Below are 19,364 nucleotides of genomic sequence, written 5' to 3'. Positions count from 1 at the left end.
TAGAGATTTTGAGGAATTTCCACTTAAGTGGGATTTGGGACTCTCTCTGTCTCTGGCCTGTCTATCTATCTATCAGTCTGTCTCCTCTACCTCTATCTCTCTTTGTCTCTGTCTCTGTCTCTCTCCACCCCATCTCCTCTCTGTTGTACATATTCTTCTGTGTATCTTTTCTGATTTCTGTTTTGCTATTGACTTGGATAAATGTGTGTGTTTGCTAGTTGTGATGTGTGTTCATTGTGAAACTGATATCTAGTGAGAAGAAGGGCAAGCTTTAGATGTTAAGCTTGAGATACTCCTTCCCCATTTCCAATTAAAGAATATTGATCAGGAACTTAACTTGAATCTAAAAATTATATCCTGGAGACTAATATTTAAGGGAACAGATAGATATAATTCTAGCCCAGTACCCTCTCTTAGGAGAGCAGAGAGGCCATCCTCTTGTCCAAACTTCCCCTTCTGGAAGGAATCAAATTCTCCGTTGGAGAAGAGTAAGGATAAAAGACTATGGAGTCATTTATTTTTGCCTCCCTTTGTACCATTTCTAGGTAGACCCATGTGGACATGCATAATCTACATGGGGGAAAAAAAACAGCATCCACACACCACATCCCCTTACACTCAAAACACACTTTTAGAATTAATCTGCATTATTGAAATTTTCTTGTATCTTGACAATTAACAAAATTATAAATAAAATGCTGGTTTGCAATTTACTTATTGGACACACATTGAAAATTTAACAGTAGATCTCCTTAACTGGTTCTAACTGACTCCAGCACACACTTATACCTGGACCATACTCAAAATTAAAGAACTTGCCAGAGCTTGTGCTTCAATGGCACAATCTTCAAGGGGGGGGGGAGAGAGGAATGGCTGGGAGGAAGAATGGGGTTAAGGGTGGGGGCAAAAAATTACAATTGTACCAAGTGAGATATTTTGGATCCACAGGAGGAAATGTGCTCATTTGCAATGACTATGCTAGATATTCCCTGACAAAATTCAGAGGACCATTTAGTCCTTTTTGAGAACATTAGGACTGTTAGCTCAGACCTGAAATAAACTCCTAAGTGAGAACCATCTTTCCCTGCCTTTCAAAAAGAGCACAGCAGAGTTCTGAAAGCCTTCTGAGGTTTTCTTTTATAAATGTCTTCTAAGGTTCATCATTTTGTTTCTTCTGACTTACTGCCAGGCAGAAGGAACAACATTTGCATTTCAAAGTGAGCTGACACTTTAGTTGGCATTGAGCAATCCTAAATGGGTCTCTTTGCAAATGGGCAGCTTTCCAATATGTAACATACACTAATGCGGAGCAATCAGGCATGGAGGGAAGATGAGGCCAAATGAAGGTCATCAAGAAAGAAACCAAGGGGATAAATATCTGAGGTCTTTTTTTTAATGTGAAGAATAAAGTGTAATGATTACTTCAAGGTCCCAGTCAGCTTGCCCATCATATTTACACTGGGGAAGGAGAAGCATGACTGACACAAAAAAATCATTTTCATTCATCACCCTGATGAAAAGAACAATGAGCTTCACAAGCTATCTGGTCACTTCTTTGCTATGGTTGCCCTCATGTTAGCTTTCCAAGAATTTTCCCTATACCCCCTCTTTGACTCTTTGATCCTTAAAACTGACTCTAGGCCTTTCCTCTGAAGTCCTTCAGGTATCAGAATGGATAGATTGCTTTAATGGGAGCTAGGAAGGTTTGTGTTCAAATCCTGCCCTAGACCCTTGAACAAGTCACTTGACCTCTCTTTTTCTGAATCAGTTTCATTTGGAAAATAGAGATAAAGATAAATCCTACCTCAGAGCACTTTTATAGGGATCAAATGAGATAGCATATTGTAACAGCAATGCTACTTGCAGCTGCTGTGGGGGTATAAGACCAATAACACCAGCACACAGGAGGGCTGCTAGCACAGGTTCTTTGATCTGCTAAAGAAAAGCAACTTACAAGGTGTCAACAATCTTACTTTTATCAAACATATATATCATTTACAAAAGAGAGGAAAAGTAAGCACCCTGAGCTTAAGAGAAAATACAAACAGAAATTACAAGCAGAAATAATAGCATAAAGACAAACAGACAGGGCTTCTGTCTGACCAAATAATACATACATCACAGATCAACAGACAGATCCAACTGTCTGACCATTACATACATACATAGTTGCCTAAGAGAGAAGCACCAATATCTGGGTTTTCAAAAGGGGTGGGGGAGGAGGGGTGGGAGGCTCCTTAACAGCTACCCAGCGTCTCATCTGGCCAAATCACACTAACCCTCTTCTAATAAGTGAACCACAAAGCAAAATGCTAACCTCAGAGCATATATATACTTCAGGGTCAGAGGGCATCACAACCCTTATGACCCACTACCTAATTACAAAGTAGCAAAAGGTGTGGGCCCTCCTCAAAAACAAGCCCCCCCTCATCAAGCTTCTCTTATTGGGCTCCATGTGAGGCCTATTAACTGGCAGGGAAGATCTTCAACTCCCATTAACTTTACACATATGTAAAATACTTTGTAAATTTTAAAGTGTTATATGAATATTGTGACTCTGAGAATGATTTCCCTTTGTATTCCATCTTGCTTCCTTCCTATTCTATGTATTGACCTTCCAACAGCTCAGACTTTGACATTTTGGGTCCCTCCTGTACTTAAAGATGATTTCAGCCTCAACTTCCATACTGTTACTCAGGAGCCCCTGTATAGGGAACTCTAGTTAGTCATTGTCTTTGCACCACCTGCTTCAGTCTACAGATTGCATTTCTCTGGAAACCTCCTAGCAAGGTCCTAACTGCTAACATACTGCTGGGGGCATCCTTTAGTAAGGAGGAGTGCTGTTCCTGCCACGATCTCATCTGGAAACATAATATTATACTTGAAGAAAGTGCAATGCAGCTTGCAGAGGGAGATTGAACCCTAGTATATTCCACAAAACTTGCCAATTTTTAAAAGTTCCTAAAACATGTTTTACTGAAAATTCAAATCATCAAACCATCTTCCTAGAAATGAAAATTTTTCCAAGGTAATAATTCTTGGGGTTTTTTAAATTTCTCTGAACATTTGCAGCTAATTCATACTAAAATGTAACTCCAGTATCATATTATAGATCCAGATTAAATAAGATCCAGTACAATACAGATATATGGAAATTCAAATATTCCAAAGAAATGTCTTTGAGATATTCCTCTCCATAGAGAGATCAGCCATAGAGAAAAGTGTCCTATCACTGGGAAATGCATTCCACATATTTGGACCTCTTTGTTATTCATAACATCAACAAATATTTATTAAACTTCTACCATATGCAAAAGCACTGTGTTTGGTGCTGAGAATACCAAGAGGGCAAACAGTTTGTACATGCCCTCTCAGAATTTATAATCGAGTTGGGAAGGTGGCAATATTCGTTTTAAAAAGTAATTACTAATACCAAGTAGCATATAAAATATGGGCTAAATTAATGGGGCCAGTAACAATAAGTACTCTGTCCTCATGGATGGGTTGTAGAAGTATGCTGGGTAAAAACCATCTAGATTAAGGGTTCTTAAACTTTATTTGTATCCTGGACCCCTTTGACCATCTAGTGAAACCTATGGGCCTCTTATCAGAATGTCATTAAATTCATAAAATAAAATTCATATGATTACAAAGGAAAACAATTATGTTGAAATACAGTTCTCAAAATATTTTTTTGAAACAGGTTCACAGACCAAAGTTTAAGAACTCCTTGTCTAGAATTATGTAGGAAGGTCCTATGTAAAAGAGGTTGTATTATATATCTGGGAAGGAAAGGACTAGCTAATTTTTTATAAAATTTTAGCTACCTCCTTGAAATTACCTACTATTAATTATAGCTAATAATAGCAAACATTTATATAGCACCTACTATGTGTCAGGTATGACATTTAACACTTTACTCATATCTTTTCATTTAATCCTCACAACAGCCCTGGGCCATAGATGATATTATTATCCCCATCTTACAGATTAGGAAACTGAGGAAAACAAGTGATTTGCCCAGAGTCATACAACTAATAAGTATCTGAGAATGAATTTGAATTCAGGTCTCCCTTATTCCAGTCCTAGCGCTCTATCCACTGTACCATCTAGCAATTAGATACAGATTAGAGGAAGGCAATCTCAAAAGGAAAGAGTCTATAAATATAACAATAATGTTTTTATTATAAAACATACTGCTGTTTTGTTAAAAAAAAAGGATTCTATTGTTGAGGGGATGAGATGTCATTAGGAAGATTTCATAACATAAGGAAATAAAAATGTCTCGATACAATTTTAAAGAATTTACTATGACTTGAAAAAAATAGAAGAGAAATTTTAAAAGAAAATTTATAAGCTGAAGAGGCGTGGATTTTGAGAATAAATAACTTTTTCATCTTTGCAATTCTTCCCTTTGTCAGTGTGTCAACTGAAACAGGGGAAAAAATGATACTAAATGGTCACAGATAGTAATCTATGATGTAAAGAACATGGAAGCATTACCAGAAACCAGAAAAAAAAAAGGAGCTAACTGGTTATTCTTCACAGTCGCTAGATATTATCCAAACGTTGCATTCCTAAGAGGATATGCAATGTCACTTTCATTTCATCTAGGTAATTGCATTCCTCTCCTGGTCTTAGATGAACTCTGGGGCATAATCTTAAGCTTTAGTTACTCGAGGTAAACCAACCCTGTGGTCATACCTGCCTCAGCTGAAGCTAATGTCAATATGGAAGGGCATAGAGTAAAATATCAAATCCCTGAAAACATAGATTATCTTCAGAAAATGTAATGAGTCCGTTCCTACCCTTATTTATGTCAGGTTTTAATAGGGAACATTACATCATATTGAGTCTGAGAAAAAAAATGGAAGCCAGAAAAAACATAACCAGGCATCAAAAAGTCTTATGTCTCATAGCAGACACAGCTTAGCCAATATAGTCAGCTCTTTTTCACACAGACAGTCTATGGTTAGGAAACAGAAATAAGTGCCATTGGAACATTACTTATCTAGACTGAGTACCAGTTATAAACAATTTAATACTGTATCTATACCTCAAAATTATACTCTATCTCTCAGCTCTGGGAATTGTCTGACTGTCCCCTATGTCTGGAATGCTATCCTTCCTCTTCCTCTCCAACTACTGACCTCTTTGGCTTCCTTTAAGTCCCAACTAATACACTGCCTTCTACAGGAAGCCTTCCCCAACCCATCTTAATAACAGTGCCTTCCTTCTGTTAATAATTTCCTATTTTTCCTATATATAGTTTGAGATATGTGTATTTGTTTGCATGTTGTCTCCTTGATTTCATTGTAAGCCAAGAGCAGGGATGGGGTTGTTTTGTTCTTGTTTAGGTTTTTTGCCTCTTTTTTATCCACAGAACTTATTAACACAGTACCTAGTACATAGTAGGTACCTAATAAATATTTACTGATTGATTAATGGGCATTCTATATTCAGAAATAAAGTATGACTTATCAAGCAAAAGAAAAATCAAAACACCCTAAAAGCATCATTAAAACTATAAAATGTGGAAAGTTGTAGCTTTAAAAATTAATGAATAGACTTTCTCTTCTTCCTACATTGATTTTCTTCATGTGAAATCTAAAAACACTTTTTTTTTTGCTTTTTTGGAGGGGGGGAGGACAGGACAATTGGGGTTAAGTGACTTGCCCAAGGTCACATGGCTAGCAAGTGTCAAGTGTCTGGGGCTAGATTTGAACTCAGGTCCTCCACCTAGCCACCCCAGAACACTTTTTAAAAACTATTAAAATATTTGGGTATTTCACCCCATCTCCCTGGGCCTCTGTTTTTTAGCTCTGTAAAATAAGGATTTGAACTGGTCCATTTCTACTTGAAAATCCCTTATTATCTCAATTGTAACTGCTATCATTCAAAAATTTCTTCTGATTCTAACATTCTATACTTCCAAAATACATTACTTTGTTGATATTTTTGCATAAAAGTTTTTGATAGTTAGCTAATATCTATTTTTTCCTCACAATGTATCTTCAGTTGTTAAAATGTAAACAATTTATATTTTGAATCCTGGCTCTTCAACTTGCTAATAAAACCTTAGGTAAATCAATTAACCCCTCTGAGACAAAAAGTTCTTATCTGGAAAATGAAGGAACTTGAAAAAAATATTTAAAATTCCTTCCAACCCAAAATCATAGAAAAATGTTCTTGTTTATAACAATATTATAAATCATAGGTTCCATTCATAATTTACTCAAGTCAAATGATTTGGAAAATACCATTTTAGGAGTCAATAAAGATGTAGAGGCTTATTTTTATTCTTTTTAGTGATTATATTTAATATAGTTGTTTCCTGTTGTGACAATGATAAGAATTTATTAGAGAGCTCAAAGAGTTTTCATTGGCTATGTTCATGGGAATTTCATATTTTCCCCAGATGGCATGCCATTTTAAAAATTTTAAAAAATTACTCTGTGGATAAAAAACCAACATTTACATCATTTTCGGGAAGGTTTGTACTCTGTGTTGGATTGCTCCACAGAATAAGGGAGAAGTAAGCCTAGCATTTGCCCAAGGTAGCAGCTCCTTTCCAAGAGCTGGTGCCATTTCAGTGATATTCTGGACCCTCTTGATGAAGGCCACTTTTCTGACATAACCTTTTCTTGTTGTTCCTTTTTCTTCTATTTCTTCCCAAACTATTAGCTGTGCCTAAGTAAACTCATGTTTACAATAGTCTGACTCAATGTTTGAAGCATAAACTAAAGCACAAAGCATGATCTTTTCTTTTGGTGTGTGTCAGAACAATAAAGGTCATATATAATTAGAGGCAGATAGTTGGTATAGTGTAAAGAGTGTGGGACATAGAGACAGGAAGACCTGAGTGTAAATCTTCCCTCAGCCAGTTACTATGCATGTGACTGGACAAAGCAATTAACACCTCAGATTCATTTGTAAAATGAGGATAACAAAAAAAATAATAAAAACACCTCCCAGCATTATTGTTAAGATAAACTTAGATAATATTTGTCAAGTACTCCATAAAACTTAAAATGCTATATAAATGCAAGCTATTATTTTTTTAACTTGCTACTTAATTACAAACCATAAAGAAACATTGGGTGGAAGCATTCCAAGGATTATGGGAGAATCAAGGATTCTTCATCTCTAAAACTGAATAATAATTTTACATAATTCACAGGGGTGTTGTGAGAAATAAATGAGATAACAGATGGAAAGCACTTTATAAATGTCAGCTACATACACACACACACACACACACACACACACACAATGCAGATACATAATAGGATTTTTCCATCCCAGTTGGATTTTGAGTGATAAAATGTCTGCTTTTTATGGCAAATGTTCATCTTGCATATGAAAATCACTACCATTTTACAATGGATGCACTCTGAAAAATCTGGTCACCCAAATAAGGTAATTTGAATTCAAATGGTTTTGTGATATATTAGTGAGAGCAGAGCACCACCTGGTGGCTCTCCTTGAATAAAGTTTAAACTAAAGAGGGTAAGACTAGGATTTAACCCTAATCCTCCTGGCATGAAGAAACTCTAACACAAGTCTGTCACCCCAAGTGCCAGACTAAAATAAGATGTTATATTCTAGACAGACCACCTGTTCTTAGATTGTACAGTCTTCATTCTGAACCTTATGTGAAACTAAATGACATACAGCAAACATAAAGTTGTAGACTCATACTCTACAAAAGGAAAAAGACAAATAATAAAATTTAAAACCAACTATGGCAAGCATAACAGCTTTTTACTTTAAAAATTATTGTGCTGGGGAGGCCAGGTAGCACAGCAAGTAAGAGCACCAGCTCCAGTGTCAGGATGACCTGGAGATCGAATCCCGGGTTCAGACACTTAGCACCCACCCAGAAACACCTGGCCAGGTAACCTTGAGCAAGTTACTTAACCCTGATTGCTTAAAAAAATAATTATTGTGCTTATTGCATCTCAATTAGATTGGTGATTCATCTCCATATGTTCTTTTTTTCTTTCCTTTTTTTTTTCAAGACTGGACCTGATAACTTGTTAGTATTGGGAACTATGGACACAGGTTCCTATGCCCCTTCCCAAAAAATACCTATTATCCAAGAAAACATGGGCCATATAGGTTTGTCTCAGTCTGTTCAGTACATAAGAAAATACTACACACAAGTACCTTATCTCACAATTTTGTTGATGTAATTTTCCTGCCTTAACATTCTTAAAACCCAAACTAGAATTTCATTTCCAATTCCCAGTTCTTTTCCTCAGAACCATCAGGAATCCCTAAACTCAACCATTAAAATTTCCCATACACATGAAGGTCCATGGATTATTACCAATAGGAATAATGTAACAGAGAAACACCATGATGTTAGATAGAGAAGTGACCTCAGATCCAGGAAGAAGAGGAGGAGGGTTCAAGACCAACTTTTGACACGTTAATTATGTGACTGATTTAAGTCAATTGACTTAAATTAGTCTCTAGACTTCTGCACCAACTCACCAGTCTTCTGCCCTAAAGACCACTTTTCAAGTATGACTCCCTAGTCCAGACAAGAATTTTAAGAAAGGTTCCAGCCATGGGTGCCTCATTCCCTATCTTACCCACCCTCCAGACCTTGCCCTTGCTCCCCATACTTCCCTCCCACACACTCACCCCATTCCAATTCCTCTTTTATGTATTGTCTTCCTTAATGGAATGTAAGCTCTATCAGAGAAGGGATTGTCTTGTTTGTGTTTGTATCCCTAGTATGGTACCTGGCACAAAGTAAGCACTTAATAAAAGCTTTATATCTATCTAAACATCCATCCATCTATTTCTCATTACTCTTGGCAACTCTCCTAAGACTACAAATTTCAGAAATTGTAAAAAGAATTTCTTCATCTGAGAATTCTCTATACCAACAAAAAAAAAATCTTATCTCCAAAAATATCTAGTCCCTATGCCTAGTCTATGAATAACCTGGTCATACAATTAAATGAGTTCTCCCTTAAATGTAACAAAATGAGGACCTCATGCTAAGAAATATAATGAAATCTACTTCCTCAATAAAAAAGTTAATATCTGGAAGCTAAAATCACTGTCTCTTCAAACTGAAAATGTGATCAAACTGAGCACAATATTCAAATATTCAATATTAATTTAGTTTTAAATTAATTTATGCACATTCACCCATGTCTCAAATTAAAACCTCTGAAATCTACACTCATTTTTCCCTTTTTTTCCCCCTCTCTCAAATATAGAGCTATTAAGAAGTAATACAAGATACATCGTATTACATAGTGAATAGATAGCTGTCCTAGAATTCAAGTTATGTTATGAATTCAAGTACAGTCTCTGACACTTGCTGGCTGGGTGACCGCCCACACAACTCTTAATATATCAGAACCCCCAGAAAGTTCCCAAAGACTCTAAGTTTCAAAGCAAGCATTCACTTGCATTAATCAAGTGCTCAACAAGAGCTTCATATAACAATTCAATTATGTAAGGTAAAAATTCAAAAGCTAAATTTTAAATTAAAAAAGAATTCCAAAAAAGGAGAAATTTATATAGATCTGGAAAAGGCAGTGACAAAAATTCAGGTCCTGTCAAAAAGAACAAACAGTTAAAATTTATGTTTAAAAAAAGTAATTAAAAATGAGGTTTTTATAAAGATCTGAAAAAAGCAGTGAAAATTAGAGACCTATCCTCCTTCTCCCTGGGCAAATTATTTGACCCTCTTGTACCTTATGTTCTTTCATTAAAAAAGGAGGGACAAGTTGAACTAAACTATCTCTAATATCTCTTCCAATTCTGACATTCTCCCATACTGCACCCATTTAATATTCTGGTAATCCCATGTCACATTCAATATATTTAGCAATAATGCTGTGGATACAGAAAAGGGATGATCCATAATTAAAAAGAGTAGGGGCATGAATAGTATGGCAAAATCAGGATTCAAACCCAGGCCTCTGACTACATTCAAGTTACTCTTCTCCATTATAGCAGCAGAGGCAAAGTGGAGTAGGAGGTAATAGAGATCTGACCTCAGAGTTGGGAAAAACCAAGTTCAGATAATATTTCTGACACACAGTAACCTTCAAAGTTACTGGATTGCCCAATGCCCCTGGCAGCCTTCTAAAACTAGGTTCCCTAAAGTGATGATCATCTGCATTGGTAGAAGGCATTTCCTCATACAGAGGTTCTTGTATCAGTTAAGTCACAAATCTAATTCAAAATTCAATACTACCAAACCTACCTTAATCCAGTTCAACAAGCATTTTCTAAATACCTTTAAGTTATAAGATCTTATGTTGAACACTGAAAAAAAAAGTTTTTTAAACCACTCCTAGCTGCTAGGATTTAAATACTTCTAGGAAGTGGAGGGTGATAAAGATGATGGAACATCTAGTGGTTACATCTATATAAATAAATAAATCCAAGGTTAATTTAAAATCATTTCAGAAGTTAGGTAGAGCTCTGGCTACTGGGAGAACTGGGAATGACTTCCTTGTAGATGGCACCTAAACTGATGGTGATTTGCAAAACATTCTGGGAAGGAGGTAAAACTTGTTTTAAAAAAAAATACGGACATCCAAGATAGAATTGCACGTACAGGGAATTGGTGGTTCGAATGGCTAGAACACTGAGTGCATAAGGAAGAGTTATTTGAAATCAGTCAGGAAAGATAAGAAGAAGCCAGATTGTGAAAGACTTTTAAGTGCCAAAAGAGTTGTATTTTATACTAGAAGCAATGGGGAAGCCACCCTACCTTCTTGGCCATGGGAATGACATAGTCAGCCATGTGCTGACTTTGAGTATAGTTGATTTGGCAGCTATGAGGCAGACAGATGTGGAGGAAAAGAACTAAACATAGAAGTAAACCCTGTTCCTCAGATGTGGTCTGACTATAATGGAGCATAACAGGACTGTCACCTCCTTTCTCGATGTTACAACGTCCTGTAAAAGTTGCTTAAAATTTCATTTTGGATGGGGCGGAGCCAAGATGGCGGAGTAGAAGCACGACCCTCCCGCAGCTCCGGCTTCCACCCTCCCCAATCCATGTAAAAAGGGGACTCTAAACAAACTTTGGAGCTGCAGAACCCACAAAATGACACAGAGAAGCTAACCTCCCGCTGTGAACAGCCCAGCAGGCCGGCAGGAATCGGCCAGAGCAGCGCTCTGGGAGCTGAGCCCAGCACCATGCAGAGGCTTTAGCCCCAGGGCGGGCCTGACCAGCCGCCAGCCAGAGGGACTCCAGATGAGCAGCAGCTGTGGCCGTTTCCAGATTTATCAACACATAGATGCGAAGGACAAGGTGAGAGGCCAGTGCATTCTGGACTTTGGGACCCAGTAAGTGGGAGTGCGTGGCTTACAGACGCCGGCACAGCCTGCCAGTGCCACGTGGCGGCTTCAGCTCCTGGCCTGCAGAGTGTAGGGGGACCAAGCACCAGTCTGAGGGGTCATCGCTCTTGCTTTAACCTGCTTGGATCTGGATTGCAGTCTAGGGTGGAGTTCCTGGGGTGTGTGTCCAGCTTGCCAGAGCGTGTGGAGACCTCAGAGAGGGCACCCATCTAATACCTCCGGCAGCTGAGAAAACCCCAGCATTTGGGATGAAAACTCCCCTGTCTGGTGGCAGAGTCCTACTGTGGCAAAAAGCCCAAAAGTCAAATCATTGAGTGGCAAAATGAGCAGGCAAAGGAAACAAAGCAGACAGAAGATTCCAACATTACACTCCTATTTTGGGGATAAGAAGGAGCAAGGCATGGAATAGGAGGAAATCAGTAAAGTCAGAACTCCTGCACCAAAAGCTTCAAAGGAAAATACAAGCTGGTTACAGGCCATAGAGGACCTTAAGAAGCAGATAAGAGAAGTGGAGGAAAAATTGGGAAGAGAAATGAGAGCAATGCAAGAAAATTATGAAATGAGAGTCAACAGCCTGACTGAAGAAAATAATACCTTAAAAAACAGACTGACTCAAATGGCAAAGGAGGCTCAGAAAGGCAATGAGGAGAAGAATGCCTTAAAAAGTCGAATTTGCCAGATGGAAAAAGAATCTCAAAAGCTCACTGAGGAGAATCATTGCTTCAGAATTAGATTGGAGCAAATGGAAGCTAATGACTTTATGAGAAATCAAGATGCTGTTAAACAGATCCAAACAAATGAAAGAATAGAAGGCAATGTGAAATATCTCATGGGAAAAACCACTGACCTGGAAAATAGATCCAGGAGAGATAATTTAAAAATTATTGGACTGCCTGAGAGCCATGACCAAAGTAAGAGCCTGGAAAGCATCCTCCAGGAAGTTCTCAAAGAAAACTGCCCTGATGTTTTAGAACGAGAGGGCAAAATAGAGGTTGAAAGAATCCACCGATCACCTCCTGAAAAAGATCCCAAAAAGAAAACTACTAGGAATATTATAGCCAGGTTCCAGAATTCCCAGATTAAGGAGAGAATATTACAAGCAGCCAGGAAGAAACAATTTGAATGTTGTGGAAACACAATCAGGATAACCCAGGATCTAGCAGCTTCTACACTGAGGGATCGAAGGGCCTGGAATGTGATATTCCGGAGGTCAAGGGAGCTGGGATTAAAACCAAGAGTCAGCTACCCAGCAAAGCTGAGTATCCTGTTTCAGGGGAAAATATGGTCATTCAGTGGAATACAGGACTTTCAAGCATTCTTGCTGAAAAAACCAGAGCTGAATAGAAAATTTGACATTCAGATACAAGAAGCAAGAGAAGCATGAGAAGGTAAACAGGGAAAAGAAATCATAAGGAACTTATCGAAGTTGAACTATTTTTTTTTTAAGCAATTGGGGTTGAGTGGCTTGCTCGGGGTTGCATGGCCAGTTGTTGTTTCTGGGTATGGTGCTGGGTGTCTGGGCCCGGATTTGATCCGGGTCATCCCAGCACTGAGGCCGGTGCTCTTGCTTGCTGAGCCACTTGGCCAAAGTTGAACTATTAACATTCCTACATGGAAAAACAATAATTGTAACTTATGAAACTTTTCTCAGTAGTTGTAGATATATATATATATATATGTCTTTATATGAGGGTATGCAGGCATATGAATACATATGTGAATGTGTGTATATATGTTTACAGGTATACATAGATAGAGGGCACGGGACCAATTTAACAGGAAGGGATGATACTTAAAAGGTGAAATTAAGAGGTGAGAGGGATATAATGAGAGGAGATGGGGAGAGACAGAGTGGGGCAACTATCTCATACAGAAGAGGCAAGGGAAAATGGTTACAATGGAGGGGAAGAATAGGAAGGCAAAAGGGAATGGGTCAACCTTATTCCTATTGAATCTGGCTTGAGGAGGGAGGGAAATACACACTAAATAGGGGATCTCACCCTCCAGGAGAATGGGGGGGAGGGGATGTGAGGGGGGATGATGGAAGGGAGGGCAGGCTGGGGGGGGAGGGAAGTTGGAAGCACCCACTTTTGAAAAGGGACAGGATCAAAGTAGAGAATAGAACAAGTGGGATGTGGGATAGGAGGGAGGGAAATATAGTCAGTCTTTTACAATATATCTGCTATGTTATTGCTTTGCATTAGCCACACATGTACAACCTATACTGAACTGCTTATCTTCCCAGTAAGGGTGGGTGATAAGGGAGGAAGGGAATGAATCTGGAATTCAAAGTTTTAAAATCAAATGTTTAAATATATATATACTATTATCAATATTGTTTTACATGTAATTGGGAAATACAGAGATCCACCATGCCCTACTGGAAAAGTTGAAATGGGTATGGGAGAAAATATGGGAGAGAGCAGATCAGAGGTGGGGATATCCTGTGGGACTGCTGTTTTGGGGGGATGGGTGGGGGAAAAACAGGTAGAAAATTTGTAACTCAAAATCTGGCGGAAACGAACGATGTAAATCAGAAGTTAATAAAGCATTTTAAAAAAATAAATAAATAAAATTCCATTTTGGGGTGACTGTTAACTCATATTGAGCTTATAATCCAAAAACAATGCCAGGTCTTTTTTTTTCAAGAACTATAATGGTACCAAGTCTCCCCTATGCAGAACCTGTGTAGTCAATTTGAGATGGAGACACCAATAGGAGTCTATGGCAATAACCCAAGTGAGAGATGATGAGGGCCTGAGCTAGGGTCTTATCCACATGAGTGGAGAGATGTCATAGAGGTAGAATTAACAAGACTTGACTAATGATTATAATCAGCCAGGTGAACTGCTGTTAGGAGAAGGAAAAGTCAAGGATGACTATAACGTTGCAAAACCGGGTGACAAGAAGGAAGGCTATGCCTTCAATTAAAATAGGGAAGTTAGGAGGAACGTCAGCTGGAGATATGAGTTCTGTTTCAGACATATTGAGTTTAATCTATTTAGTGGACATCCAGTTGGAGATGTTCAGTGGACAGGTATTGTTGTCGTTTGTCCTTCGTTTTCGAGGAGGACCAGGGTGATGTCTTGATTCATGTGTGAATTGGATTTAAGTGAAGTAGAGTTGCACATAGTCATCAGCCTCACTATCTCTTCCAGAATCATTGAAGTCCAGTGGCAAGACAAAGGTCAGGACAACTGGTTATGGCCTGGGATGCAGTGAATGACATTGCCATCTTCAAGGTCTGCACAAACTCTAAGCGTTCTGTAGTATCTGCTTCAGTCATCTTCATGGCTGTTGGAACAAATTGTTCTCATCCACTCATTCCACCAAGAGAGGTCTTCACATGCCTGGGATAGACATCCTCCTAAGTTACCAACAGCTTTAAAGCCCATCACTTACCCTCAACCTGGTTCAGCCTGTCTGCCAAGATGTTTACCAGGGTGTGGCCGCTGTGCATGCTACAACTTCTTGGAGACACAGGTGAGAGTTGAGTGCCAGGTGGAAACCAAAGATATATAAGCAGCCTCAACAAGGGCTAGCAAGCCCTTATACCAGAGGTGCTACTCTTCCTTGAACACCCCCAGATACCTCAATGGACAGATCATATAAAACAGGAGCTCAAGAGAGGCTATATAGATCTGAGAGTTATCCTCATGCAGAAGATAATTGAGACTGCAGGCCCTGATGAGAGCAAAAGAGAAGACAGAGACCTTGGCTACTCCCATGCCCCAATTCCAGTTACTCTACTATACTATCTATGGTCTTAAGACTCCAGTTTGTTTAATTACACAGTAATTATATAATCACGTCTCCTTATATATGTAATGACCTCGTCATTGCATGACATCAGAAGCATGACATATTGCCCAATTTTTCCCTTCAGCTTCCATGAGATAGAAAAAGAATTCTTGTAGGGCTAAAGAAAAGAAGTCCTTTCATCCTTCCTTCTATTATTTCTGCATTCAAATTGTACATTTATTCTGTGAAAGTATTCTCTGCTTGACCTTATACCTAATTTCATAAATGAGTCACATAGTTTACACTGACACAGTTCAAACAATTCTGTGCAAGCCCTTCACTTATGTCAAGAAATCAGGGGATTACTCAACAAACCTTTTAAATTCAACACGTATTTTCATTTGCTAAGCACCTGCTGCATGCAAGAGCAGTGTACTAGACAGTGGGTAAGAGGGAAGATACAATCATAGTTTAGATAATCTAGGACATTTTGTCTCCATGTAGACTCTATTCTAATAGGGGACTATGACACATACATAACCAATACTGACAAGTGAATACTAAGTTAGGTAAAAGCTTGTGTGTTTAAAAATCATCTGTTGCAACAATGTGACTCATCCAGGGTCTGATAAAGTGGCCCTATTCCTTGTCAAACACAAACTCTTCACTTACGCTCTTGACATTATTCCTTCCTCTCTCGTCTGGAAAATTACCTCTGTAATCACTTCTCTGTCTCATCTTCAAAGTCTCTTTAAACATACCTAGGTTGGTTCCATTCATGAAAATCTTTCCTTGCCTCTGTCATACTCTCAAGTTATCATCACATTTGTTGTCTCTTTCATAATCAAACTCCTAGAAAAGGTTATCTATATTCACTACCCCCATCATCTCTTCTTATACTCTACCATGTATATGGAAATGTTCATTTTATTTGGGGATAAGAATTTTATGAAAATTAACCTCTCTTCATTCCCCTAAAAAGTCACCTCTCCTCCAAAATTCTCTTGTTCCATGGAAGGCACGACCATATTCCCAGTCACAGCTATACAACCTTATAGTCAGGTTGTATATTATTAAGTCACAAATCTGATTCAAAATTCAAACTACCAAACCTACCTTAATCCAATTCAACAAGCATTTTCTAAATACCTTTAAGTTATAAGATCTTATGCTCAACACTGAAAAAAAAATTTTTGTAAAGCACTACCCCCCCTCCATATAGAAGCAGAAGTCAAGGCTTATCAATGTGACTACCACAGGACCTTTCACTTTCAACATCTATTCTCCATTCACACAGCTTCTACCCTAGTTCAAACACTCATAACCTCTTGCCTGAAGTATTACAATAGCCTCCTAATTGGTCCCCTTGTTTCTATTCTTTTCTCTCTTCAAGCTACCTTCAACCCAAACTGATTTTCCTAAAACACAGACTTGATCATGTGATACCTCTTCTCAAAATCATTACTGGCTCTCTATTGCCTCTAGCATAAAATAAAAATCTTCAGGTTGGCATTAAAACTCTGTAAAATTTGGTTTCCACCTACCTTTCTAGTGTTATATTGGATACATTTGTTGATTCACTTTCTGTTCCAGTTACACTAACCTAGTAGATCTACTAGCTGTTCCCTGTACATGATATTCCAGTTCCTGCCTCTCTAAGCTTTTGCATAGATATGAATGACCTCCTCAGATTTTCCTTCCTCTAGAATCCCTAGTTTCCTTCAAATCACAACTGAAGGGCCACCTTACATGAACTGTTTTCTGGTGCCCTTAATTGTTAATACTCACTTTCTCCTGAAATTGAATTGTATTCTTTAAATATACTTTATATGAATATTATGTATACCGGCTGTTTCTGTCCAGCAGAATGTAAGCTGGATGTTAGGGATGGTTTTATTTTTGGTTTTGTATCCCTAATACCTAGCACATTACCTTGTACATAGAAATGTTTGTTGAATTGAATGTAATTGAAAACTTAGAACTATATTGTTGTAAAAAAAAATAATAAAAAAAAGATATTAGTACTTTGGAGATTTGCTCATTTGTTTTTCATTTGCAACTCAATAGTTGTGCAATTCTAACCAAGTTATTTCTGTGCTTCAATTTTTTTTAAATAAAATGAACCTAAACTAGCTATGATATAAAGTCTCTTCTAGTTCTACGATGCTATGCATTGGGGGGGGGGGGGAAATGGGGTTAAATGACTTGCCCAAAGTCACTTGGTTAGTAAGTGTTAAGTGTCTGAGGCCAGATTTGAACTCAGGTCCTCCTGACTCCAGGGCTGGTGCTCTATTCACTTCACCACCTAAGCGTCCTGATGCTATGCATTCTTTATAATGGCTTTACGAGTGCTTCCATTGCAATGATATTTCAAGATCTTGATATTTTTATTGTGATTTGAGACCTCTTTAATATTATGAATTGAATCAATTAAAAGTACACCAAAAAATACACAAAATAAAACTATTCTTTATGCACCATTATACAAAGATTTGTGAATATGACATGGAATCTAGCCATCAAAGATACAGCATGGGTTCACAATCATGTATCATTACTTATTATACAAATTCTAGATACCATCAGGAATTCGTTTCCCATACAAACATTTTTCTTCAGAGCTGTGAATAAGACAATGAAGCAGTCTAAAAGTTCTCAGAAGTTAATATAAACCAAATCTCAAGTTACTCTAGGTCAACAACATAATTGGTATGGAAGGATGTGGTCTTAATTCCATAAAGAATGATGAATAGTATTTGGCTAAATGTTCTAAGGAGAAATGTGAATTATTTGGCTGATTAATTATAGGGTTAAAATTTGAATGCATTAGGTTTTTTTTCCATTTAACTAATATTTATACAATTTAATTTTGAAAATCAAATATGCTCATTTTAATTCCTCTTATTAATTTCTAAATTCAAAACAGAGCAGAAATAGCAGAGTACAAATATAAATCACATGCCAATACTGAACCTTCAGCATGAAAAGATTTGACAGCACTATCACAGAAAAAATACAATGGAAACTCTTACCACAGCCACGGCCATTGCTTTCCAAAAGTTTCTGGGCATTGTACTTGGCTAGGAAATTCAGAAGGAAAAAAAAATTAAGAAAAGCTTTTAAAATTATTTTGAATAGAGAGAGAAAAAATTGTCTGCCCACTCCCTAAAAAAAAATTTTCCTTACTTTACTAAAAAAAAAAAAATTAGAGATTGCATGAAGTGGTTATCCACCGGTTTGCCACATTTCATCAGACTACAAGTCTATTAAAAATAATACTTAACTATATTTCAGTGTAGGAATTACTGTCTGCTACTAAATTATGCGCCTTTTGTCAACAAACTTCAGAGAAGAATAAATAAAATCAGTTTTCAGTGCCAAAATAGTGGGAGGAAAGCCTGAATTGAAGAAATACTTGCAATACTGAACACATTTATCATACAGTTTTTTTTCACATAGTTAACGTACAACTCAAATGCAGAAATAATGCCTGCTGTGTATAACTGGGAGAGAAAAATTTTCCCAGCCTCCAGTCTGTCCCCCATCCAGTCTATCCCACACTCTGCTGCCAGTCTAATTTCCCTGAAAGATGGATTTCATAATTTCAATTCCTATCTCAAAAACTTCCAAAGACTTCCCTTTATGAACCATATCAAATCTAAATTATTCATCCAAATTCTAGGCTATTCATAATCTGACCCCAAACGGACTTTCTAACCTTTCATAGTACAATTCAACACCATGAATTCTTTCTTATCTCCAGCCAATTCTCAATTTCCCAATGTATGCATTGCGAGGTCTGTACTTTTGATCATGCTGTTTGTTTTTGCATGAAAGACCTCTTATCTATGCAATCCTATTCACTCTTAGGCTCTAAGGGACTAAGAGAGGAGATGGAGTGTCAAATATAAGGAACAGCAAGTAAGCCAGTTTAACTGAATTATGGAGTGCATGGGAGTAAAATGTTGTTGTTCATCTTTCATTTTCAAAGAGGACTAATAACATCATGAGTGATAGCTTAACTTGCATGTGAATTAGATTTAGGTGAGGTAGAGTTCCTCAAAGTCATCAGTCTCACTCTCTTTCTGAGTCACTGAAGTCCAGTGGCAAGACAAAAGTCAGGATAACTAGCAATGGCATAGAATGGAGTGGATGAACTTGGCATCTTTGATGCCTAGCCAAGCTCTAAGCACTCGATAGTGTCTGCTTCAGTATCCTTCATGGCTGTTGGAACAAATTTCTCTCAGATATCCATTTGTCCAGACAAAGTCTTCATATGC

At 37.7% G+C, this 19,364-nt stretch overlaps 1 long non-coding RNA gene across 1 annotated transcript in view; it reads left to right on the top strand.

Annotated features, from left to right (window-relative positions):
- Positions 1-16,802, top strand: part of LOC138145364 (uncharacterized) — a 41,363-nt gene extending 24,561 nt beyond the window's left edge. The window contains exon 2 of the long non-coding RNA XR_011164200.1: positions 14,502-16,802. This is a non-coding gene — a long non-coding RNA (uncharacterized lncRNA). The remainder of the gene's footprint in view (positions 1-14,501) is intronic.
- Positions 16,803-19,364: the final 2,562 nt, after the last annotated feature.

The sequence above is a fragment of the Petaurus breviceps genome, unplaced genomic scaffold, assembly GCF_028583685.1.
Source record: "Petaurus breviceps papuanus isolate PSGF00001 unplaced genomic scaffold, PetGlider_PUasm1.0 90734, whole genome shotgun sequence".
Lineage (NCBI taxonomy): Eukaryota > Metazoa > Chordata > Mammalia > Diprotodontia > Petauridae > Petaurus > Petaurus breviceps.
Note: the sequence above shows the minus strand (reverse complement) of the source record. Positions and strands in the feature narration are given on the sequence as shown.